The sequence below is a fragment of the Choloepus didactylus genome, chromosome 7, assembly GCF_015220235.1.
Source record: "Choloepus didactylus isolate mChoDid1 chromosome 7, mChoDid1.pri, whole genome shotgun sequence".
Taxonomy (NCBI): domain Eukaryota; kingdom Metazoa; phylum Chordata; class Mammalia; order Pilosa; family Megalonychidae; genus Choloepus; species Choloepus didactylus.
This window is the reverse complement of record NC_051313.1, coordinates 125,032,901-125,060,337: the sequence shown is the minus strand read 5'-3', so window position 1 is coordinate 125,060,337 and position 27,437 is coordinate 125,032,901. Positions and strand designations below refer to the sequence as shown.

At 39.6% G+C, this 27,437-nt stretch overlaps 1 pseudogene; it reads left to right on the top strand.

Annotated features, from left to right (window-relative positions):
• Positions 1-376: 376 nt before the first annotated feature.
• LOC119540785 lies at positions 377-26,962 on the top strand (annotated as a pseudogene).
• Positions 26,963-27,437: the final 475 nt, after the last annotated feature.

Sequence of the window (27,437 nt, the reverse complement as noted above, 5' to 3'; positions counted from 1 at the left end):
AAAACTGACAGACTCAGTGAATGACCTCATATACTGCATTAAATTGTGTATATGTTTCTCTTTTTAACTGTGGTTTCTGTAACCTTAGGAGTGTGCCCTAAGATATAACACTTATAGCTGCAATCCTCCTCTCAGCACACGGGAGTGGGAATGGCCACCATGCTCCTTCCACAGGCTCTTGAAGAGTCAAAGGGATTCTTTGAAGTAAACCACAAAGAGGGTCTTAGCTGGGGCCAGGAATCTGGCTCACAAGGGAGCAGCCCAAACAGGAGTTACTCCGCCAGCATTTTAGGCAGTTCTGCTACAAAGAGACTCCAGGCCCCGTGAGGCTTTGAGCCAGCTCTGGGTGCTCTGTTGTGAGTGGTTAAGGCCTGAGATGCACACCAAGGAGCACATGTTGGACTTCCTGGTGTTGGAGCAATTCCTGACCATCCTGCCTGAGGATCTCCAGGCCTGGGTGCAGCAGCAGCATCCAGAGAGCAGGGAAGAGGCAGTGATCATGCTGGAGGATCTGGAGAGAGAGCTGGATGAACCAGGACAGCAGGTAGGACATGGCCCTGTGCTCTATTGTGGGAGTTCTGGGAGTGGTGGTTGTTCATGGTGGTCCTTTGGGGATCATGTACACCATTGGCCCTTCAGATGCCTAAATGAGCCTACTTGTCCTCAGGTTTTAGCCCTAGGCCTGTGCACAGGAAGTTCTCTCTGAGACATCAGTGCTTCTGGACCCAACAAAGGAAGCAAGCTATCTCCAGCCTCAACCCATGGAGACCCAGCTTAAGGGTGAATCTCAGGACTCAACACCAGCAAAATTGTGGTTAGTGTTGACACATGAGACATCTGGATCCCCTAAAGACCTTAGAATCATTCTTCATTGAACAAATACACATTGAGCACTTCCTATGTGGTAGACACTGTTCTAGACACTAGGCATATACTGAGCAAAGCAGACATGATCCTTGATTTCGTGTAGTTTACAATAAGTCTCATGACAGAAACATTAAACAAATGGATTTCATGTAGTTTACAATAAGTCTCATGACAGAGACATTAAACAAACACACAAATAAATATTCCATTACGGAGTGTATAGAAGAGGAGAATGGGGAACTGAATCCTAAAAGTGGATAGGAATTATCCAAGTGAATATTAGAGGAAAAAGCATTCCAGGCTGAAAGAGTATATGCAACAACCCTGGAGTGGGAAAGAACTTAATGGATTCCGGGAACTGAAAGAAGACCAGTATGACTGGAGCATAGAGAGGAGAGAGTGCAGAGACAAGGTGTTCAGGGGCCAGGCATGAGGGCTTTGTACATTCTATTAAAAGTCAGTCAGTAAATCTTTAACTTCACTGTTTGTAATGTCTAGCTCTGGGTTCTATAAGGTCTCTGCCCTAAAGGAGTTGAGTGCCCAAAAGAACACAGCTATGGATTTGAGGCAGTGAATGATTATGTGCCAAATCAGAGATCACTTTCTGAGGAGGGAGAAATTTGTCTTTTCAGGCCCTGGTGGTAACAGAGCGGCTGGGATTTGAACTGGGTCATAAAGAGTAGGCAGTATTTCATTGTGCAGAAAATATCAAGAAGCAACAAAAACATGCACCCCTCCTTTTAGCTCTCTCTGTTCCACTCTTCTCTTCATCAGCCACATTGAGACTTGTAGTCACTCAATCCATTTATTTACTCCCAGTGCTTTTTTCCTTCCCCATCCCATCAGACCCATGCAGTATTTCAGATTTTTTTGTACTATGCTCCACATCCTCCCAAATCCCCCCAACCTCCATTCTCACATACGCACACACACCCCACCACCACCACCACCATGCCATTGAACTCATAGAACACCACCTTTACTCTTCTGCCAAACCAATTCATCAGTGTTTCAAGACTCATCTCAGCTGTTATCTCCTTCAGGAAGCCTTTCTAGATGCCTTCTTACATGTCTGAGTAATGAGATGCACCTGTGCATACCTTTTGTGTAGCATTTAGTATCCTTTATTCCCATTTCTCCTTTCTGAAATTCCTTCATGTCAAGGGTTTTTATCTGTGTATCCCAGCAACCGATATGTAGGAGATGCTCAATACAGGTGAATGATGAAGACCAGACATGACAAATAATGTGGAAAAGTACAAATCATAAGAGGACATGGGTGGATTAGGTTGGCTGAGGCTTTGTGTGTGTTAGGGTAGTAATGCTAACAAAGTGGTCTGCAACAGAACTGTAGAGAACCTAAAAAAGGTTTTTATTCTCCTTTCCTCTTTTCCTTTCTCTTTTATTTTTTGTTCTTGTTTTGGTTTCTGATCAGGAACTAACAGATGCCCTGTTAGCTGGATATAAGTTGGATTAGAGAGGCAGGAGAAGATTAAGCCCCACTATGCAGACTTTGCTGTGGCTCCAACTCAACATTATGAAGGGAAAAAGTAGAGCAGTTTCAGATGGGAATGGAAAGGAAGGGAGGGATACAAGAACTAGATCACTTGTTTTAACATTGTGGAGGGTATTCTTCTCCTGGCTTAAACATGGGATCAAAGATATCAGGATTTTGGAACCTTACTATCTAATGGGTAGGAGTGATGCCAGCTTTTACCAAGAAGAATGGAGAATGTCATTGTTAGAAGTAGAGTCATCTAAAAAGTAAGAGTTATACTTTCTTTGTCATAGTCTTCTTCATCTACCTAGGAAGGATTTCTAATGATTGTAGGGTACTTCTTACCTATATATTTGATCATCCTAGTCTAATTTGGAAATTCTCTTTCCAAATTATTTAGTGATATCATTGTCAGGAAAAAAGGTGTTTTGTGTGCTAGAGTTTTCCTAAAATAACTGGAACTTGCTGTTTGTTGGCAAAAATTTATTATTTGCATTAGCCAATAATGGGCATCTGCTGAGGTGTGTAACATGCTCTTGGAGTAAACTGAACACACTTCTATCCTTTTCTTGAAGACTTAAGTTTATCATTATGAACATTAGTGCTCACCCTGGCATGCAGATCACTGTTGACCTTGAAAGCAAGGTATTCGCTTGATTCCTAAAATGCCATATAGTAAATGGCAAAATTGGGAATTTAAGCCTTTCATCTCCATAGACTGTGGTCTTAACTCCTTAGTATTGATGGAGTATAAAATAAGGAGGGTGGAGACTTAAGGGAAATTAAACTGGAAATGTAGGCAGGGACATTCTCACATTTGGGTTTTTAAACCTTATTGTACATTCGATGACTTTAAAAATATACCAGGGCCTGGGCCCCACCCTCAGAAATTCCTTTCAGTTAACTAGGAAAAAAAATTTTTTTAATGTAATCACATTTCCTATTTAACAGCTTTCAAGTATACAATTCAGTGGTGTTAACTTTATTCACAATGTTATGCTACCATGTCACCATCCATTTCCAACACTTTTCCATCATTCCAAACAGAAACTCTGTACCCATTAAAAATTAACTCCCCGTTCTCCACTCCCACCCCACCCCTGATACCCTATAATCTTCTTTATATCTCTATAAATTTGCATATTCTAGTTATTTCATATGAGAAGATCATACACTATTTGTCCTTTTGTGTCTGGCTTATTTGAGTCAAAATGATGCCCTCAAGGCTCGTCCATGTTGAACCATGTAGAAGCACTTCACTTCTTTTTACAGCTAAATAATATCCATTGTATGGATATACCACATTTTGTTTATCCATTCATCTGTTGATGGACAGTTGGGTTGCTTCCACCATTTGACTGTTGTGAGCATTGGTATACAGATATCCGTCTGAGTCCCTGCTACAAGCAGTATTGTATGGTCATACCGTAATTCTTTTTTTTTTTTTTAATTCAGTTTTATTGAAATATATTCACAAACCATACAGTCATCCATGGTATACAATCAACTGTTCACAGTATGATCATATAGTTATGCATTCATCACCACAATCTATTTCTGAACATTTTCCTTACATCAGAAAGAATCAGAATAAGAATAAAAAATAAAAGTGAAAAGAGAATACCCAAACCATCCCCCCATCCCACCCTATTTGTCATTTAGTTTTTACTCCCATTTTTCTACTGATTTTTTTTCAATTTTTTAACTTTGTTTATCAAAAAATTAAAAACAAACAGGCAAACAACAACCAAAAAGACCCCACAACATTTCAAACAAAGCAATGGATTAAGGAAAACAAATAACCTAAAATAACTACTTTGCTTCCAATATGTTCCTACCATACCCCAAGAAAATTAATAAACCATGTCCAAACAGAGGAGTAAGAAAAACAAATAATCTAAAATAACTACATTGCTTCCAACATGTTCCTACCATACCCCAAGAAAGTTAACAACCCCTAAGAAAACAAAGGAATAAGAGAAAAAAAAACCTAAAATAACTCTATTGCTTCCAACATGATCTTACTATATCCAAGAAAGTTTACAAACCATAATCATTCCTGAGCATTCCCATAACATTGAGATTACCCTCCATAGTTTATCTGTTCTTATTAGATTATCATTCCCCCTCCACTAATTGGTATCTCTAGGTCCCCTACATTCTACAGTATAAAACATTGTACATTTTTCACAGAATTCACATTAGTGGTAACATACAATATCCCTCTTTTTGTGCCTGGCTTATTTTGCTCAGCATTATGTCTTTTTTTTTTTTTTTTTAATCTTCATTTTATTGAGATATATTCATATACCACGCAGTCATACAAAACAAATCATACTTTCGATTGTTCACAGTACCATTACATAGTTGTACATTCATCACCCAAATCAATCCCTGACACCTTCATTAGCACACACACAAGAATAACAAGAATAATAATTAGAGTGAAAAAGAGCAATTGAAGTAAAAAAGAACACTGGGTACCTTTGTCTGTTTGTTTCCTTCCCCTATTTTTCTACTCATCCATCCATAAACTAGACGAAGTGGAGTGTGGTCCTTATGGCTTTCCCAATCCCATTGTCACCCCTCATAAGCTACATTTTTATACAACTGTCTTCGAGATTCATGGGTTCTGGGTTGTAGTTTGATAGTTTCAGGTATCCACCACCAGCTACCCCAATTCTTTAGAACCTAAGAAGGGTTGTCTAAAGTGTGCGTAAGAGTGCCCACCAGAGTGACCTCTCGGCTCCTTTTGGATTCTCTCTGCCACTGAAGCTTATTTCATTTCCTTTCACATCCCCGTTTTGGTCAAGAAGATGTTCTCCGTCCCACGATGCCAGGTCCACATTCCTCCCCGGGAGTCATATTCCACGTTGCCAGGGAGATTCACTCCCCTGGGTATCTGATCCCAGGGTGTCTGATCCCACGTAGCGGGGAGGGCAGTGATTTCACCTTTCAAGTTGGCTTAGCTAGAGAGACAGGGCCACATCCGAGCAACAAAGAGGCATTCGGGAGGAGGCTCTTAGGCACAAGAGTTATCTAGCCTCTCCTTTGCAGCAACCGTCTTCCCAAGGGTAAAACCTGTGGTAGAGGGCCCAACCCATCAAACCACCAGTGCCCTATGTCTGTGGTCATGTTAGCAACCATGGAGGTGGGGTAGGCGAATACCCCTGCATTCTCCACAGGCTCTTCAAGGGGGCAGTACATCTTTTTTTTACCTTGTTTTTTTTTTGTTTTTTTTTTTAACTTTCCCTTCTTTTTTAAATCAACTGTATGAAAAAAAAGTTAAAAAGAAAACAAACATACAATAAAAGAACATTTCAAAGAGACCATATCAAGGGAGTAAGAAAAAGACAACTAACCAAAGATAACTGCTTAACTTCCAACATGTTCCTACTTTACCCCAAGAAAGTTACCTAATATAGCAACATTTCTGTGAACTTGCTCCGACTATATCCATCAGAAATTAACAGACCATAGTCATTCCTGGGCATCCCCAGAACGTTAAATAGCTTATCTGTTCTTCTTGGATTATTGTTCCCCCTTCCTTAATTGCTCTCTATTGCTAGTTCCCCTACATTCTACATTATAAGCCATTTGTTTTACATTTTTCAAAGTTCACATTAGTGGTAGCATATAATATTTCTCTTTTTGTGCCTGGCTTATTTCGCTTAGCATTATGTCCTCAAGGTTCATCCATGTTGTCATATGTTTCACGAGATCGTTCTTTCTTACTGCCGCGTAGTATTCCATCATGTGTATATACCACATTTTATTTATCCACTCATCTGTTGAAGGACATTTGGGTTGTTTCCATCTTTTGGCAATTGTGAATAATGCTGCTATGAACATTGGCGTGCAGATATCTGTTCGTGTCACTGCTTTCCGATCTTCCGGGTATATACCGAGAAGTGCAATCGCTAGATCGAATGGTAACTCTATATCTAGTTTTCTAAGGAACTGCCAGACTGACTTCCAGAGTGGCTGAACCATTATACAGTCCCACCAACAGTGAATAAGAGTTCCAATTTCTCCACATCCCCTCCAGCATTTGTAGTTTCCTGTTTGTTTAATGGCAGCCATTCTAACCGGTGTTAGATGGTATCTCATTGTGGTCTTAATTTGTATCTCTCTAATAGCTAGTGAAGCTGAACATTTTTTCATGTGTTTCTTGGCCATTTGTATTTCCTCTTCAGAGAACTGTCTTTTCATATCTTTTGCCCATTTTATAATTGGGCCGACTGTACTATTGTCATTGAGTTGTAGGATTTCTTTATATATGCAAGATATCAGTCTTTTGTCAGATACATGGTTTCCAAAATTTTTTTCCCATTGAGTTCGCTGCCTCATTACCTTTTGGAGAAATTCCTTTGAGGTGCAGAAACTTCTAAGCTTGAGGAGTTCCCATTTATCTATTTTCTCTTTTGTTGCTTGTGCTTTGGGTGTAAAGTCTAGGAAGTAGCCGCCTAATACAAGGTCTTGAAGATGTTTTCCTACATTATCTTCTAGGAGTTTTATGGTACTTTCTTTTATATTGAGATCTTTGGTCCATTTTGAGTTAATTTTTGTGTAGGGGGTGAGGTAGGGGTCCTCTTTCATTCTTTTGGATATGGATATCCAACTCTCCCAGCCCCATTTGTTGAAAAGACCATTATGACTCAGTTCAGTGACTTTGGGGGCCTTATCAAAGATGAGTCGGCCATAGATCTGAGGGTCTGTCTCCGAATTCTCAATTCGATTCCATTGATCTATATGTCTATCTTTGTGCCAGTACCATGCTGTTTTGGCAACTGTGGCTTTATAATAAGCTTCAAAGTCAGGGAGTGTAAGTCCTCCCACTCCGTTTTTCTTTTTTAGAGTGTCTTTAGCAATTCGAGGCATCTTCCCTTTCCAAATAAATTTGATAACTAGCTTTTCCAAGTCTGCAAAGTAGGTTGTTGGAATTTTGATTGGGACTGCATTGAATCTGTAGATGAGTTTGGGTAGAATTGACATCTTAATGACATTTAGCCTTCCTATCCATGAACATGGAATATTTTTCCATCTTTTAAGGTCCCCTTCTATTTCTTTTAGTAGAGTTATGTAGTTTTCTTTGTATAGGTCTTTTACATCTTTGGTTAAGTTTATTCCTAGGTACTTGATTTTTTTAGTTGCTATTGAAAATGGTATCTTTTTCTTGAGTGTCTCTTCAGTTTGTTCATTTCTAGCATATAGAAACATTACTGACTTGTGTGTATTAACCATGTATCCCGCTACTTTGCTAAATTTGTTTATTAGCTCTAGTAGCTGTATCGTCGATTTCTCAGGGTTTTCTAGATATAAGATCATATCATCTGCAAACAATGACAGTTTCCCTTCTTCTTTTCCAGTTTGGATGCCTTTTATTTCTTTGTCTTGCCGGATTCCCCTGGCTAGCACTTCCAGCACAATGTTGAATAACAGTGGTGATAGCGGGCATCCTTGTCTTGTTCCTGATCTTAGAGGGAAGGCTTTCAGTCTCTCACCATTGAGTACTATGCTGGCTGTGGGTTTTTCATATATGCTCTTTATCATGTTGAGGAAGTTTCCTTCAATTCCTACCTTTTGAAGTGTTTTTATCAAGAAGGGATGTTGGATTTTGTCAAATGCTTTTTCAGCATCTATTGAGATGATCAATTGATTTTTCCCTTTTGACTTGTTAATGTGTTGTAATACATTGATTGATTTTCTTATGTTGAACCATCCTTGCATGCCTGGAATAAACCCCACTTGGTCATGGTGTATGATTTTTTTAATGTGTCTTTGGATTCGATTTGCACATATTTTGTTGAGGATTTTTGCATCTATATTCATTAGGGAGATTGGCCGGTAGTTTTCCTTTTTTGTGACATCTTTGCCTGGTTTTGGTATTAGATTGATGTTAGCTTCATAAAATGAGTTAGGTAGTGTTCCATTTTCTTCAATGTTTTGAAAGAGTTTGAGTAAGACTGGTGTCAGTTCTTTCTGGAAAGTGTGGTAGAATTCCCCTGTGAAGCCATCTGACCCTGGGCATTTATTTGTGGGAAGATTTTTGATGACTGATTGGATCTCTTTGCTTGTGATGGGTTGGTTGAGGTCTTCTATTTCTTCTCTGGTCAGTCTAGGTTGTTCATATGTTTCCAGGAAATTGTCCATTTCCTCTACATTATCCAGTTTGTTGCCTGCGGTCGCAATTGATTCGTCTGGGGGGGGGTGGCGGCCGGTCGCTAAATCCTAGGCTCTCAGGATTGCTCGGAGGGTACCGGCGGCGGGGGCTCTTTCCCGGAGGCGAGGGCGAGGCGGGGGACTTGGCCAGGTCCCCGGCGGAGGCGTGCAAAGTATGGAGGGCGGCGAGAAAGGAACAGGCGGGACACGTTTCTTTTTAGGGTGAAGAAACCAAGAGAGTTTATTAGGGGAGAGTACAAGCTTATAACGGGCGGTCTAGAGGGCGGGGTAGCTGTAGAGGTTAAAGGCTTGGATTGGTTCTGAGAGGGTGCGGAGGTTGTCCTTGCTTGTTGGGTGTTGCACAATGATTGGTGCATGCGCACTGGCAGTAGGGGACGTTGCATTGTAACGGAGGGGTTGAGTGGTTAGACGAGGGAGGCGGTCTTACCCGGCAAGCTTCCTCCAACGGTTGGTTTTGGGTGAGGAATTGGGGCCTGCCTCCGGCCTCACCTTCTCAGGCCCGGGGGGCTGTGGAGGGCGCTGTCACCCGTACCCACTACCCTCCCCAGGGGTGGATCCGGTCCCCCGGCCCAGGCCCGCCAGGTTGAAGCACGTAATCAGTATCCCGCAGTTGCCATACAGTTGTTCATAGTATCCTCTCATAATTTTTTTAATTTCTTCAGGATCTGTAGTTATGTCACCTTTTTCATTCATTATTTTGTTTATATGGGTCTTCTCTCTTTTTGATTTTGTCAGTCTAGCTAGGGGCTTGTCAATTTTGTTGATCTTCTCAAAGAACCAACTTTTGGTGATATTTATCCTCTCTATTGTTTTTTTGTTCTCTATGTCATTTATTTCTGCTTTAATCCTTGTTATTTCTTTTCTTGTACTTGGTTTAGGATTGGTTTGCTTTTCATTTTCTAGCTTCTTCAGTTGATCCATTAGTTCTTTGATTTTGGCTCTTTCTTCCTTTTTAATATATGCATTTAGTGCTATAAATTTCCCCCTTAGCACTGCTTTTGCTGCATCTCATAGGTTTTGGTATGTTGTGTTCTCATTTTCATTCGTCTCTATATATTTAGCAATTTCTCTTGCTATTTCTTCTTTAACCCACTGATTGTTTAGGAGTGTGTTGTTTAACCTCCAGGTATTTGTGAATTTTCTAAGTCTCTGATGGTTATTGACTTCTAATTGTATTCCATTGTGGTCAGAGAATGTGCTTTGAATAATTTCAATCTTTTTAAATTTATTGAGGCTTGTTTTATGTCCCAGCATATGATCTATTCTGGAGAAAGTTCCATGAGCACTAGAAAAGTATGTGTATCCTGGTGATTTGGGATGTAATGTCCTGTATATGTCTGTTAAATCTAATTCATTTATCAGATTGTTTAGGTTTTCAATTTCCTTATTGGTCTTCTGTCTGGTTGATCTATCTATAGGAGAGAGTGATGTGTTGAAGTCTCCCACAATTATTGTGGAAACATCAATTGCTTCCTTTAGTTTTGCCAGTGTTTCTCTCATGTATTTTGTGGCACCTTGGTTGGGTGCATAGACATTTATGATTGTTATTTCTTCTTGCTGAATTGCCCCTTTTATTAGTACATAGTGGCCTTCTTTGTCTCTCAAAACATCCCTGCATTTGAAGTCTATTTTATCTGAGATTAATATTGCTACACCTGCTTTCTTTTGGCTGTAGTTTGCATGAAATATTTTTTTCCATCCTTTCACTTTCAGTTTCTTTGTGTCCCTGTGTCTAAGATGAGTCTCTTGTATGCAACATATTGATGGTTCATTTTTTTTGATCCATTCTGCGAATCTATATCTTTTAATTGGGGAGTTTAATCCATTTACATTCAACGTTATAACCGTGAAGGCATTTCTTGAATTGGCCATCTTATCCTTTGGTTTATGTTTGTCATATTTTTCCCCTCTGTCTATTAATATCCTTTATTGTACCCATACCGAATCTCTTTAGTACTGAACCTTTCTCCAAGTCTCTCTGTCCTTTCTTTGTTTCTCTGTCTGTAGGGCTCCCTTGAGTATCTCCAGTAGGGCAGGTCTCTTGTTAGCAAATTCTCTCAGCATTTGTTTGTCTGTGAAAAATTTAAGCTCTCCCTCAGATTTGAAGGAGAGCTTTGCTGGATAAAGTATTCTTGGCTGGAAATTTTTCTCACTCAGAATTTTAAATATATCGTGCCACTGCCTTCTCGCCTCCATGGTGGCTGCTGAGTAGTCACTACTTAGTCTTATGCTGTTTCCTTTGTATGTGGTGAATTGCTTTTCTCTTGCTGCTTTCAGAACTTGCTCCTTCTCTTCTGTGTTTGATAGTGTGATCAGTATATGTCTCAGAGTGGGTTTATTTGGATTTATTCTATTTGGAGTTCGCTGAGCATTTATGATTTGTGTGTTTATGTTGTTTAGAAGATTTGGGAAGTTTTCCCCAACAATTTCTTTGAATACTCTTCCTAGACCTTTACCCTTTTCTTCCCCTTCTGGGACACCAATGAGTCTTATATTTGGACGTTTCATATTATCTATCATATCCCTGAGGTCCATTTCGATTTTTTCAATTTTTTTCCCCATTCTTTCTTTTATGCTTTCATTTTCCATTCTGTCATCTTCCAGGTCACTGATTCGTTGTTCAACTTCCTCTAGTCTTGTACTATGAGTGTCCAGAATCTTTTTAATTTGGTCAACAGTTTCTTTAATTTCCATAAGATCATCCATTTTTTTATTTAGTCTTGCAATGTCTTCTTTATGCTCTTCTAGGGTCTTCTTGATTAGCTTTATCTCCCGTACTATAGTCTCATTGTTCATCTTTAGTTCTTTGAGTAGCTGCTCTAGGTGCTGTGTCTCTTCTGGTCTTTTGATTTGGGTGCTTGGGCTTGGGTTATCCATATCATCTGGTTTTTTCATATGCTTTATAATTTTCTGTTGTTTTTGGCCTCGTGGCATTTCCTGAACTTGATAGGGTTCTTTTAGGATTTGTAGACCAATTGAAGTCCTTATCTCTAATTTATCAGATCTACAGCTTCGTGGAGTACACTTTCTCTAACTAACCAGCAGGTGGTGTCCACGAGCCACCTGTTCTCCACAAGCCAGTTCTCCCCTGCTTAGCCTTTTTGGTGAGTGGGGGAGTGAGTCTTGTGGGGTCCAATTGGTGTACCAAGCTTGCGTGTGTAGTTGGTGTTGCCTGCCGTGTATATGGGGCGTGTTTCTGGGCAGTCAGGGAGGGGTGGTGGCTCTAACAATCAAATCTCCCTGGTGATCCTAGAGTTTTAAAGCTGCTGCAATAGTCTAATCCTTCAGTTCAGTCCTGCCACAGTTTGTCTCTGCCACTGACCCACAAGTTCTTGGTATTGGCGTATGGCTCCTGAGACTTGCAAGTGGGCCCCTCTTCCAGGCCGTGCACCCCGGGTCCTCTGTTGAGGGATGACTGTGCTATGTCACAGGTGAGTGCCGTCCCCCCAGGGCAGTTCTGGGCTGCTGGGCTGTGTAGGGAGGCTCCCAGTCTGCTGAAATGATGGCTGAATGGGGCTTTGTTAATTCACACTGCTCTACCTTCCCAACTCTGGCACAATCAGCTGAGGTTGCAGGGAAGGCTAATGTCCATGCCCAGTTTTGTGGTGTTTGCCTGTTATTTGAAGCACTTCCGTCACACTGGGTTGTCTGGGGCAGTTCTGGGCTATGGGGCTGGCGATGGTCAAGAGTGTTTCCTGTCCACCAGGATGATGGCTGTGAGCGGACACCCCCCTTTTCTTGGGAAGTTGTGGTGTTTAGTGAATATTCTCAGCCACTGGATTATTGCGTTTTGTCTCAGAGCTCTCCTAGTTCTGCTCTTGACTTGACCTGCCCAAATAGCAAGTCTTTGAAGCTTTCTGTATTGGGCTTCTTAGAGTAATTGTTTTAGAAAAAGAAAAAAGGATTAAAAAAAAAAACAAAAAAAAAAACGGGCCCTTCTCAGAGATCTAATGGGTTATTGAAATGCTAAGAGACAAAGCAACCAGGGCCATTAAGGAACGGTCCACAGGGCAGAGAGATCAGCTTTTCTTCAGGATTTGCATATGCGCCTCAGGGCCCTTCCCCCTTCTATGTTCAGCAGAACTCCAAAAATCCTCCGCTTTTATTTTGGAGTTTTTCGTGTTGTTTTTTTTCTATGCCTGTCTCCTCTCTACTGGGCTGGCTGCTCTCAGATTCTCTGGTGTCTGGTCTCAGTCTATCTATGGTTGGAGTTTGAATCAGTAGAATGAGTTTCCGATAAGGACTGCCACTGCAGTTCTCCCTTCTCCTTCCCGGAGCTGACAGCCCCTCCTCCCACGGGACTGAGCCTGGCAGGGAGGGGCGCGGGTCCCCTGGCCGCAAAAACTTACAGATTTCGCTGATCTCAGCAGTTCCACGTTTTCATGAGTGTTGTATGAAGTATGCCCAAAGTCAGATTGCTCTGTGGTGTCCAGTCCACGCAGTTCCTGGCTTTCTACCTACTTTCCTGGAGGAGTAACTAAAACATACAGCTCACCAGTCTGCCATCTTGCCCCGCCTCCGGTCATACTGTAATTCTATATTTAAATTTCTGATGAACCATGAAACTGATTTCCATAGTGGCTGTACCATTTTACATTCCCACCAGCACTGCATAAGAATTCCGATTTCTCCATATTCTCATCAACACTTACTATTTTCCGCTTTTTAAATAGTAACTTTTCTAGTGGGTGTGAGGTGGTACCTTACTGTGATTTTAATTTGCATTTCCCTAATGGCTAATATTGTTGAGCATCTTTTCGTATGTTTTTTGGTGATTTGTGTATCATTTTTGGAGAAATTTCTATTCAAGTCCTTGGCCCATTTTTTAATTGGGTTGTTTGTCTTTTAGTTGTTGAGTTACAGGATTTCTTTATATATTCTGGATATTAAACACTTAGATATATGATTTCCAAATATTTCTTCCATTCTGTATGTTGTCATTTCACCTTCTAGATAATGTCCTTAGATGCAAAAAAAGTTTTTAATTTTGATGAAGTCCATTTTATCTAATTTTTCTTTTGTTACCCTTGCTTTTGGTGTAGAGTCTAAGAATCCATTTTCTAATACAAAGTCCTAGGGATATTTCCCTTTCTTTCCTTCTGGGAGTTCTATAGCTTAATTCTTATATTTTGGTCTTTGATCCATTTTTAGTTAGTTTTTGAATATAGTGTGAGGTAGGGGTCAACTTTTATTCTTTCACATATGGATATCCAGTTTTCCCAGCACCATTTATTGAAGAGACTGTTCTTTCCCCATTGAGTAAACTTGGGACCCTTGTCAAAAATCAGTTGGCCATAGATGTGAAGGTTTATTTCTGAACTCTCAATTCTATTTCTTTGGTCTAATCTCTGTCCTTGTGCCACTACCAAACTGCTTTGTAATAAGTTTTAAAATTGGGAAGTGTGAGTCCCAAACTTTGTTATTCTTTATCTTTTTTTTTTTTTTTTTTTTCTTAAAGTTTTCCAAGTTATTTTAATGTGCATCCTGGGTCAAGAATCCCAGTGGATCACGAAGGGCCTTTTATGCTCAGCAACTTAGTTTAGGTTTTATTCTATGGGTAATTAAAAAAAGAGTAATTAAAGATAGGTGTGTGGTACATCTACAAATGGCATGTAAAATCAAAATTATTTTTAGGACAAATAATTGTATATTTCAGCACAACCACTGTAGAGAATGGATATAGTGTGGGTCATCTAATCATCTATCTTTGGAAAATAAATGATAGCAATGGTCTCAGTCCTAAGTTCCACTAAGGAACTTGGGTTCTTGAATAATCTACCTCTTTAAATTCTGACAGAGAGGTCCAGTAGCAGGCAGACAGGTCAAATATTGGTCTACATCTATTGAACCACTTACGAAAACCTTCCTTGGGATTAGCTATACATTGACAGCATAGGAGCTTGAAGCTATTTTGTGGAAGAAGGCAATATCAGAGGAATTCAATTCCAATATTTTCATGGACTTTTTGAGGTTCTTTCCCTATAACTAGGGAAATAGGCTCTGTTTTAACACCAGGCCCTCTAGATTATAGTTGGTCACTCATAGAAACCAATTTCTTTTTTAAATATAAAAGTTTTTCTTTAAAAGTCAAGTGTTAAATTTTCTCACATTTTATCAATTTGTGAAGACACTATTCTTGAATGCCAACACCTTCCCTCTGGGTTCACTCTTGTTGAAGTTCATCCTTTAATTATTTTAGTGAGGTCCTTTGGATGATAGGCTCTTACATCTTTGCATGTCTGAAAATATCTTTATTTTGCCCTCTCTTTAATCATGATTTAGCTGGGGTAAAATTATAAATTGATAAATTTTTCCTTCAGCATTTTGAAGATGCTGTTTCACTGTCTTCTAGCTTTATTGTTTGCTGATTAAAGAACTACTATCAGTCTAAACGTCTATTTTTTAAATGATTCCATCTTTCTCTTCAGAAGCTTTTAGATTTCCTCCTAATCTTTACATTCTGAAGTTTCACTACAGTGTGCCCTGATACAGTTTTTTTCTTTGTTCATCATGCTTGGTCTAGGAATGGATTTTTGCTCTACAACCCCATATTTTTCTTTACTTCTGGGAAATTCTTAGCTATTAGTTTCTTAAATAGTGCTGCTTTTTTATTTAAATTATTTCCTTCTGGAACTCTTATCAGATACTTGTTAGAATCTGGTTATCAATCTTTCCTTCATTTCACTTCAGCTCTCCTATATTTTATGTCCTTGTCTCTCTGTGGTACATCCTAGTTGGATTCCTCATTGCTGTCTTCCAGTATATTCTCCCTTTGTCTCCAGTTTATCCATTTTATTAAAAAAAAATTTCAGTAACTAGTGTTTTTATTTTTAAAATTTCTATTTGGTTCTTTTTATACCACCTAACCTTCTTTCCTTTCCACTTATTTTTTTTAATAATTCCATGTATATTTGCCAGATGGTATATCATCATTGATATTTTTAAAGTGACTTTAGCCTACTAATTTTGTTAGCCTGTTTGATTAAACTAATTTCATCTGGATTGAATTCATGTTCCAATTGGTGATTTTGTTAACCACCTTTCTTAGCATTCAATTCATGTTTTGAAATTTTCATTTCTAGACTTATTTTGATTTTTTTTTTTATCTATTTTGCATTCTCTCCTTTCTCATTTAGCAGTTCTGTTATCTTCACCAGGTTCCCCAGATCAAGTTTTACACAAACGTATTTTAGAGCTCCTGTTCCATTGTGATATCACAGATATCACTGATATAATCACAGGCTTCTAGGTGGCTTGGCACAGTTCTTGGTCACAGGGTTGTATTTTTCTCTATGTGTTTCTATGTGCTTGTGTATGTGTGTATCTGCATGTTCTGCCCTAACCTTTGGCATAAGACATGGTGCCAGCCCTTCCTGGTTTGTATCCCTTGTTAGTAGCCAAATTTTAATTGCTGACAACTCTAAAAAAAAAAAAAAACAAAAAAAAAACAACTATGTTCTTGCATAAGTGTGTACCTTTGTATAAGTCACCTTCAAATCCTGCACACACATATAGCTAAGGTTAAAAAATTTTAATTTTTAAATACCCAAGGACTTTAAGATAACCTTATATAACTACTAACAGAGAGAGATTTTTAAACCTCCCTGGTTATGCAAGCAAGGAAATTTTTTTTAATTAAATTCAGTTTTATTGAAATACATTCACACACCATAAAATCATCCATGGTATACAATCCACTGTCCACAGTATGATAACATAGTTACGCGTTCATCACCACAATCTATCTATGAACATTTTCCTTACATCAAAAAGAACCAGAACAAGAATAAAAAATAAAAGTGAAAAAAGAACACCCAAATCATCCCCCCATCCCACCCCATTTGTCCTTTAGTTTTTTTTTGTTTTTTTAATCTTCATTTTATTGAGATATATTCACATACCACCCAGTCATACAAAACAAATTGTACTTTCGATTGTTTACAGTACCATTACATAGTTGTACATTCATCACCTAAATCAATCCCTGACACCTTCATTAGCACACACACAAAAATAACAAGAATAATAATTAGAGTGAAAAAGAACAATTGAAGTAAAAAAGAACACTGGGTACCTTTGTCTGTTTGTTTCCTTCCCCTATTTTTCTACTCATCCATCCATAAACTAGACAAAGTGGAGTGTGGTCCTTATGGCTTTCCCAGTCCCATTGTCACTCCTCATAAGCTACATTTTTATACAACTGTCTTCGAGATTCATGGGTTCTGGGTAGTAGTTTGATAGTTTCAGGTATCCACCACCAGCTACCCCAATTCTTTAGAACCTAAAAAGGGTTGTCTAAAGTGTGCATAAGAGTGCCCACCAGAGTGACCTCTCGGCTCCTTTTGGAATCTATCTGCCACTGAAGCGTATTTCATTTCCTTTCACATCCCCCTTTTGGCCCAGAAGATGTTCTCCATCCCACGATGCCGGGTCTACATTCCTCCCCGGGAGTCATATTCCACGTTGCCAGGGAGATTCACTCCCCTGGGTGTCTGATCCCACGTAGGGGGGAGGGCAGTGATTTCACCTTTCAAGTTGGCTTAGCCAGAGAGAGAGGGCCACATCTGAGCAACAAAGAGGCATTTGGGAGGAGGCTCTTAGGCACAACCATAGGGAGGCCTAGCCTCTCCTTTGCAGCAACCGTCTTCCCAAGGGTAAAACTTATGGTAGAGGGCTCAACCCATCAAACCACCAGTCCCCTATGTCTGTGGTCATCTTAGCAACCATCGAGGTGGGGGAGGCCAATACCCCTGCATTCTCCACAGGCTCCACAAGGGGGCACTACATCTTTTTTTTTTTCTTTCTTTTTCTTTTTTTTTTTTTTAACTTTCCCTTCTTTTTTTAAATCAACTGTATGAAAAAAAAGTTAAAAAGAAAACAAACATACACTAAAAGAACATTTCAAAGAGACCATAACAAGGGAATAAGAAAAAGACAACTAACCTAAGATAACTGCTTAACTTCCAACATGTTCCTACTTTACCCCAAGAAAGTTACATAATATAGCAACATTTCTGTGAACTTGTTCCTACTATATCCATCAGAAATTAACAGACCATAGTCATTCCTGGGCATCCCCAGAACGTTAAATAGCTTATCTGTTCTTCTTGGATTATTGTTCCCCCTTCCTTAATTGCTCTCTACTGCTAGTTCCCCTACATTCTACATTATAAACCATTTGTTTTACATTTTTCAAAGTTCACATTAGTGGTAGCATATAATATTTCTCTTTTTGTGCCTGGCTTATTTCGCTCAGCATTATGTCTTCAAGGTTCATCCATGTTGTCATATGTTTCACGAGATCGTTCCTTCTTACTGCCGCGTAGTATTCCATCGTGTGTATATACCACATTTTATTTATCCACTCATCTGTTGAAGGACATTTGGGTTGTTTCCATCTCTTGGCAATTGTGAATAATGCTGCTATGAACATTGGCATGCAGATATCTGTTCGTGTCACTGCTTTCCGACCTTCCGGGTATATACCGAGAAGTGCAATTGCTGGATCGAATCGTAACTCTATATCTAGTTTTCTAAGGAACTGCCAGACTGACTTCCAGAGTGGCTGAACCATTATACAGTCCCACCAACAATGAATAAGAGTTCCAATTTCTCCACATCCCCTCCAGCATTTGTAGTTTCCTGTTTGTTTAATGGCAGCCATTCTAATCGGTGTTAGATGGTATCTCATTGTGGTCTTAATTTGCATCTCTCTAATAGCTAGTGAAGCTGAACATTTTTTCATGTGTTTCTTGGCCATTTGTATTTCCTCTTCAGAGAACTGTCTTTTCATATCTTTTGCCCATTTTATAATTGGGCTGTCTGTACTATTGTCATTGAGTTGTAGGATTTCTTTATATATGCAAGATATCAGTCTTTTGTCAGATACATGGTTTCCAAAAATTTTTTCCCATTGAGTTGGCTGCCTCTTTACCTTTTTGAGAAATTCCTTTGAGGTGCAGAAACTTCTAAGCTTGAGGAGTTCCCATTTATCTATTTTCTCTTTTGTTGCTTGTGCTTTGGGTGTAAAGTCTAGGAAGTGGCCGCCTAATACAAGGTCTTGAAGATGTTTTCCTACATTATATTCTAGGAGTTTTATGGTACTTCTTTTATATTGAGATCTTTGGTCCATTTTGAGTTAATTTTTGTGTAGGGGGTGAGGTAGGGGTCCTCTTTCATTCTTTTGGATATGGATATCCAACTCTCCCAGCCCCATTTGTTGAAAAGACCATTATGACTCAGTTCAGTGACTTTGGGGGCCTTATCAAAGATGAGTCAGCCATAGATCTGAGGGTCTATCTCTGAATTCTCAATTCGATTCCATTGATCTATATGTCTGTCTTTGTGCCAGTACCATGCTGTTTTGGCAACTGTGGCTTTATAATAAGCTTCAAAGTCAGGGAGTGTAAGTCCTCCCACTTCGTTTTTCTTTTTTAGAGTGTCTTTAGCAATTCGAGGCATCTTCCCTTTCCAAATAAATTTGATAACTAGCTTTTCCAAGTCTGCAAAGTAGGTTGTTGGAATTTTGATTGGGATTGCATTGAATCTGTAGATGAGTTTGGGTAGAATTGACATCTTAATGACATTTAGCCTTCCTATCCATGAACATGGAATATTTTTCCATCTTTTAAGGTCCACTTCTATTTCTTTTAGTAGAGTTGTGTAGTTTTCTTTGTATAGGTCTTTTACATCTTTGGTTAAATTTATTCCTAGGTACTTGATTTTTTTAGTTGCTATTGAAAATGGTATCTTTTTCTTGAGTGTCTCTTCAGTTTGTTCATTTCTAGCATATAGAAACATTACTGACTTATGTGCATTAATCCTGTATCCCGCTACTTTGGTAAATTTGTTTCTTAGCTCTAGTAGCTGTATCATCGATTTCTCAGGGTTTTCTAGATATAAGATCATATCATCTGCAAACAATGACAGTTTTACTTCTTCTTTTCCAATTTGGATGCCTTTTATTTCTTTGTCTTGCCGGATTGCCCTGGCTAGCACTTCCAGCACAATGTTGAATAACAGTGGTGACAGCGGGCATCCTTGTCTTGTTCCTGATCTTAGAGGGAAGGCTTTCAGTCTCTCACCATTGAGTACTGTGCTGGCTGTGGGTTTTTCATATATGCTCTTTATCATGTTGAGGAAGTTTCCTTCAATTCCTACCTTTTGAAATGTTTTTATCATAAACGGATGTTGGATTTTCTCAAATGCTTTTTCAGCATCTATTGAGATGATCAATTGATTTTTCCCTTTTGACTTGTTAATGTGTTGTAATACATTGATTGATTTTCTTATGTTTAACCATCCTTGCATGCCTGGAACGAAGCCCACTTGGTCATGGTGTATGATTTTTTTAATGTGTCTTTGGATTCGATTTGCAAGTATTTTGTTGAGGATTTTTGCATCTATATTCATTAGGGAGATTGGCCGGTAGTTTTCCTTTTTTGTAGCATCTTTGCCTGGTTTTGGTATTAGATTGATGTTAGCTTCATAAAATGAGTTAGGTAGTGTTCCATTTTCTTCAATGTTTTGAAAGAGTTTGAGTAAGATTGGTGTCAGTTCTTTCTGGAAAGTTTGGTAGAATTCCCCTGTGAAGCCATCTGGCCCTGGGCATTTATTTCTGGGAAGATTTTTGATGACTGATTGGATCTCTTTCCTTGTGATGGGTTGGTTGAGGTCTTCTATTTCTTCTCTGGTCAGTCTAGGTTGTTCATATGTTTCCAGGAAGTTGTCCATTTCTTCTACATTATCCAGTTTGTTGCCATACAGTTGTTCATAATATCCTCTTATAATTTTTTTAATTTCCTCAGGATCTGCAGTTATGTCACCTTTATCATTCATTATTTTGTTTATGTGGGTCTTCTGTCTTTTTGATTTTGTCAGTCTAGCTAGGGGCTTGTCAATCTTGTTGATCTTCTCAAAGAACCAACTTTTGGTGATATTTATCCTCTCTATTGTTTTTTTTGTTCTCTATGTCATTTATTTCTGCTTTAATCCTTGTTATTTCTTTTCTTCTACTTGGTTTAGGATTGGTTTGCTGTTCATTTTCTAGCTTCTTCAGTTGATCCATTAGTTCTTTGATTTTGGCTCTTTCTTCCTTTTTAATATATGCGTTTAGTGCTATAAATTTCCCCCTTAGCACTGCTTTTGCTGCATCCCATAGGTTTTGGTATGTTTTGTTCTCATTTTCATTCGTCTCTATATATTTAGCAATTTCTCTTGCTATTTCTTCTTTAACCCACTGATTGTTTAGGAGTGTGTTGTTTAACCTCCAGGTATTTGTGAATTTTCTAAGTCTCTGATGGTTATTGACTTCTAATTGTATTCCATTGTGGTCAGAGAATGTGCTTTGAATAATTTCAATCTTTTTAAATTTATTGAGGCTTGTTTTATGTCCCAGCATATGATCTATTCTGGAGAAAGTTCCATGAGCACTAGAAAAGTATGTGTATCCTGGTGATTTGGAATGTAATGTCCTGTATATGTCTGTTAAATCTAATTCATTTATCAGATTGTTTAGGTTTTCAATTTCCTTATTGGTCTTCTGTCTGGTTGATCTATCTATAGGAGACAGTGATGTGTTGAAGTCTCCCACAATTATTGTGGAAACATCAATTGCTTCCTTTAGTTTTGCCAGTGTTTCTCTCATGTATTTTGTGGCACCTTGATTGGGTGCATAGACATTTACGATTGTTATTTCTTCTTGCTGAATTGCCCCTTTTATTAGTATGTAGTGGCCTTCTTTGTCTCTCAAAACATCCCTGCATTTGAAGTCTATTTTATCTGAGATTAATATTGCTACACCTGCTTTCTTTTGGCTGTAGCTTGCATGAAATATTTTTTTCCATCCTTTCTCTTTCAGTTTCTTTGTGTCCCTGTGTCTAAGATGAGTCTCTTGTATGCAACATATTGATGGTTCATTTTTTTTTGATCCATTCTGTGAATCTATATCTTTTAATTGGGGAGTTTAATCCATTTACATTCAACGTTATAACCGTGAAGGCATTTCTTGAATCAGCCATCTTATCCTTTGGTTTATGTTTGTCATATTTTTCCCCTCTGTCTATTAATATCCTTTATTGTACCCATACCGAATCTCTTTAGTACTGAACCTTTCTCCAAGTCTCTCTGTCCTGTCTTTGTTTCTCTGTCTGTAGGGCTCCCTTGAGTATCTCCAGTAGGGCAGGTCTCTTGTTAGGAAATTCTCTCAGCATTTGTTTGTCTGTGAAAAATTTAAACTCTCCCTCAAATTTGAAGGAGAGCTTTGCTGGATAAAGTATTCTTGGCTGGAAATTTTTCTCACTCAGAATTTTAAATATATCGTGCCACTGCCTTTTTGCCTCCATGGTGGCTGCTGAGTAGTCACTACTTAGTCTTATGCTGTTTCCTTTGTATGTAGTGAATTGCTTTTCTCTTATTGCTTTCAGAACTTGCTCCTTCTCTTCTGTGTTTGACAGTGTGATTAGTATATGTCTCGGAGTGGGTTTATTTGGATTTATTCTATTTGGAGTTCGCTGAGCATTTATGATTTGTGTATTTATGTTGTTTAGAAGATTTGGGAAGTTTTCCCCAACAATTTCTTTGAATACTCTTCCTAGACCTTTACCCTTTTCTTCCCCTTCTGGGACACCAATGAGTCTTATATTCGGACGTTTCATATTATGTATCATATCCCTGAGGTCCATTTCGATTTTTTCAATTTTTTTCCCTATTCTTTCTTTTATGCTTTCATTTTCCATTCTGTCATCTTCCAGGTCACTGATTCGTTGTTCAACTTCCTCTAGTCTTGTACTATGAGTGTCCAGAATCTTTTTAATTTGGTCAACAGTTTCTTTAATTTCCATAAGATCATCCATTTTTTTATTTAGTCTTGCAATGTCTTCTTTATGCTCTTCTAGGGTCTTCTTGATTTCCTTTGTCTCCCGTACTATGGTCTCATTGTTCATCTTTAGTTCTTTCAGTAGCTGCTCTAGGTGCTGTGTCTCTTCTGGTATTTTGATTTGGGTGCTTGGGCTTGGGTTATCCATATCGTCTGTTTTTTTCATATGCTTTATAATTTTCTGTTGTTTTTGGCCTCGTGGCATTTCCTGAACTTGATAGGGTTCTTTTAGGATTTGTAGACCAATTGAAGTCCTTATCTCTAATTTATCAGATCTACAGCTTCGTGGAGTACACTTTCTCTAACTAACCAGCAGGTGGCATCCACGAGCCACCTGTTCTCCACAAGCCAGCTCTCTCCTGCTTAGCCTTTTTGGTGAGTGGGGGAGTGAGTCTTGTGGGGTCCAATTGGTGTACCAAGCTTGTGTGTGTAGTTGGTGTTGCCTGCCCTGTATATGGGCCTTGTTTCTAGGCAGTCAGGGAGGGGGGGTGGCCCTAACAATCAAATCTCCCTGGTGATCCTAGAGTTTTAAAGCTGCTGCAATAGTCTAATCCTTCAGTTCAGTCCTGCCACAGTTTGTCTCTGCCACTGACCCACAAGTCCTTGGTATTGGTATATGGCTCCTGAGACTTGCAAGTGGGCCCCTCTTCCAGGCTGTGCACCCTGGGTCCTCTGTTGAGGGATGACTGTGCTATGTCACAGGTGAGTGCCGTCCCCCCAGGGCAGTTCTGGGCTGCTGGGCTGTGTAGGGAGGCTCCCAGTCTGCTGAAATAATGGCTGAATGGGGCTTTGTTAATTCACACTGCTCTACCTTCCCAACTCTGGGACAATCAGCTGAGGTTGCAGGGAAGGCTAATGTCCATGCCCAGTTTTGTGGTGTGTGCCTGTTATTTGAAGCACTTCCGTCACACTGGGTTTTCTGGGGCAGCTCTCGGCTATGGGGCTGGCGATGGGCAGGAGTGTTTCCTGTCCACCAGGATGATGGCTGTGAGCAGACACCACCCTTTTCTTGGGATGTTGTGGTGTTTAGTGAATTTTCTCAGCCACTGGATTATTGCCTTTTGTCTCAGAGCTCTCTTAGTTCTGCTCTTGACTTGACCTGCCCAAATTGCAAGTCTTTGAAGCTTTCTGTATTGGGCTTCTTAGAGTAAGATTTCGCTGATCTCAGCAGTTCCACGTTTTCATGAGTGTTCTATGAAGTATGCCCAAAGTCAGATTGCTCTGTGGTGTCCAGTCCACGCAGTTCCTGGCTTTCTACCTACTTTCCTGGAGGAGTAACTAAAACATACAGCTCACTAGTCTGCCATCTTGCCCCGCCCCCTGTCCTTTAGTTTTTATCCCCATTTTTCTACTCATCCATACACTAGATAAAGGGGGTGTGATCCACAAGGTCTTCACAATCACATTGTCACCCCTTGTAATCTACATTATTATATAATTGTCTTCAGGAGTCCAGACTGCTGGGTTGGAGTTTGCTAGTTTCAAGTATTTACTTCTAGCTATTCCAATACATTAAAACCTAAGAGGTGTTATCTATATAGTGCATAAGAATGTCCACCAGAGTGACCTCTCGACTCCATTTGGAATCTCTCAGCCACTGAAACTATTTTGTCTCATTTTGCATCCCCCTTTTGGTCAAGAAGATACTCTCAGTCCCACGATGCCGGGTCCACATTCATCCCCAGGAGTCATATTCTGCATTGCCAGGGAGATTTACACCCCTGGGAGTCAGGTCCCACATAGAGGGGAGGGCAGCGAGTTCACCTGTCGAGATGGCTCAGTTAGAGAGAGAGAGGGCCACATCTGAGCAACAAAGAGGTACTCAGGGGGAGACTCTTAGGCACCATTACATACAACTTTAGACTGTCCTTTGTGGTAATGAGCTTCATAAGGGCAAGCCCCATGCTCGAGGGCTCAGCACATCAAACCGCCAGTCCCAGTGTTTGTGACAACATCAACACCAGTCCAGGTGAGGATGTCCAACACATCCGCACCTTCCCCCAGATCCTTGGGACTGGGTAACGGGAAGCTGTAAATATATTTTTTATTATCTGCCCAAATTACTCTGGGATGTGTCACTATTTCACTCCAGCATATACTAACCTACTGTATCTCACTTCCTATTCAAAGTTCCATGCAATTGTGGTGTTTGAACAAATCGACTGTAGAGTTGTACCATTTAGAAAATTTAGATCCTGTACCAAATAGATATCTATTCCCTTGGTCTCATATGTAAGTTGAAGTTTTAAAACACAATCAATTTCAACCTTTACCCTTTGGCCTGGCTTGCCCTGGTCTTAACCAGACCTGGCAAGCAAGGAAATTATTGCAGGCCTCATTCTAAAAGAAGCCACCAAGGAAAGGCTTATCTCCTTCTTGGCAATGTTCTTTCAGTTTTGTCTCATTCCTGGGTTTCTGCCCTTACACAGAAAGGGCACTTGCCCAAGACTCAGAGGTGCAGAGTTACTTTTCTCACGTTACCAGTGAGCTTTGTCTCTCATTCACATTCTCAGAGATCTTGAATCTGCTTTCTATGAATTCTTTCTTTCCTTATCCCAGAATCTCTTTAGCCAACCTGTTCTGGTGCCAACACCCCTAATATCTGTGCCCAGAATTTGGTCTGACTTGTACTGTTTTCTAGTTCTGTAATTATCATCACGTTTTTTCCTCTTTTTTCCACTTAATGCCTCTTACCCACTCAAAGCTTACCCTTTTTCTTGCATTACTTCTACATATCACAAATTCTCTCCTTCACTGTGGGTCCTAAACTGGTATTACTTCAGAGGGAATATGCCTTGAGTGGGGAAAATCTCATGGGTTTTTATTTTGGTTTTTGGTTTGGGGCTTTTTTCTTTGATTGTTTGTTTTTTTAAAACTATTGACCATTGAGGATGTGGCCGTATCTCCTGTTCTGGAGGACTGGGGCTGTTAGGACACATTGCTCAGAGGAACCTCTATAGGACAGTCAGGCAGAAGAATTATGGGAATGTGGTTTTCCTGGGTAAGGACAGATGGGAATTTTTCTGTGTTAGTGGTTCTTTTGCCTAAGAATTCTTGAATACCCATGGATTACAGTCTCAAGCTTGAGAGATTCCCAGTATTCTCCTTTACAAGAAGAATAATGAGTTCTTTTTGGGCCAAAGCAGTTTCTATACTGCCCCCATGTGTTAACACCCTCTTTTGTCCTAAGTCTCCAGACTTCAGTCTCTTTGCTGTGCACATTTGTAAGTGGTACACTTCCTTGTGCTCGTGCTCTTATTGCCCATTTTTCAATATTTTCTGAGATATCTGGGCAACCTGCACAGAGCTACCTCATGGTTCCAACCTGGTACCTGCCACTGTTTGCTTCCCTTCTATTTTTGCTGCTCCCACAGTTCCTGATCTTTCATCCCTTCTCTCTACTCAACTTTTGGCCTTCCATGGTGAATTCATTTTTGTCTTAGAGTGTCTCTTCTACTGTTTACTCTTCTTGTTCATCAGATTACTTATCCTTCCTCTCTGATTTTTCTCTACTCTTTCTTAAGTCACACCCTCCCAGTCCAGCCCCTGCTAGTCCTCTCTTCCTTTTTGATTTCCCAATTTCCACCCTAAATGTTGCAAAACCGTTTTGTTGGTATATTTAAGTTGTATATTTCTAGTTTATGTGTTTAATTTTATTTCCTGTATATCCAAGTGACATTTGAATGCTATACTTTTTATTTCAGATGATATGATCATAATTGATAAAGGAGAATTGACTCAAAAGCCTGCAGATATGGAATCCCAAGATAAGTTACCTGGTAAAGTCAATGGAGAGGGTCTTGAATGTAGAGAAACCCAGGCACATGAAGAATGTCCAGAAAGATACCAGAGAAACACTTCAAATAAGAGACAATATAAGTGTGATAAATGTGGGAAAAGATTCACTCAGAACTCAAGCTTCATTAGACATAAAAGAATCCATATAGGAGAGAGACCCTATTTGTGTAATGAATGTGGTAAAACTTTCATTCAGAACTCACAACTTATTGACCATCCAAGAATACACAGTCGATTAAAACCATATCAGTGTGATGAGTGTGGGAAAGCGTTTTATTACAGTTCACATCTTGTTCAGCATCAAAGGAGAGAAACCTTTCCAATGTAATGAGTGTAAGAAAGCTTTTCATTACAGCTTAGGCCTGATTCGACACCAGAGGACCCATACAGGAGAGAAACCATTCCAGTGTAATGACTGTGGGAAGGCCTTCCACCTGAGTTCACATCTAATACAACATCAGAGAGTTCATACTGGAGAGAAGCCATTTCAGTGCAGTGAGTGTGGGAAAAGCTTCAGCCAAAGCTCAGGCCTCTTCCATCATCAGAGAATCCATAGTTGAGAGAAACCATATGAATGTGATGAGTGTGGGAAGGCCTTCAGTCATAGTTCAGCTCTTATTGGATACCAGCAAATCCACACTGGAGAGAGGCCATATGAGTGTGATGTGTGTGGGAAAGCTTTCAGTTATAGCTCACATCTTCTGGGACACTGAAGAATCCATACTGGAGAGAAGCCCTAAGAATGTGATGTGTGTGGGAAAGCTTTCTGGTGGAGCTCACACCTCATTGTACATCAACGAATCCACACTGGAGAGAAGCCCTGGTGATATCAAGAGTAGTGCAGAATTTTTCATCTATGCTCATTCCTGTGGAACATCAGAAAAACACAACTAGAAAAGGATGCTACCAATACAATGATGTAGGAAAAACTGCAATCACTACTACAATTTCAGCAGTCACTTATAAATGCATATGGAGGCTGAGATAGGCAAACACCTGAAAGCTTGCCAAACAAGACTTTCTGACACTCTGCCATTAGGCGCATCTTTTAGTTCTTAAAAAATGAGTGGCATTTTATTAAGTGGACATCTAGAAATTTACTTAAATTCCCAAATGATGGACATTTGGGCTTCCCAATTTAAACAAGCCGTGTTTCTTTTACATATGTTTAACCATTTGTGTAAGCATTTTTACATGGGTAATTCCAAGAAGCAA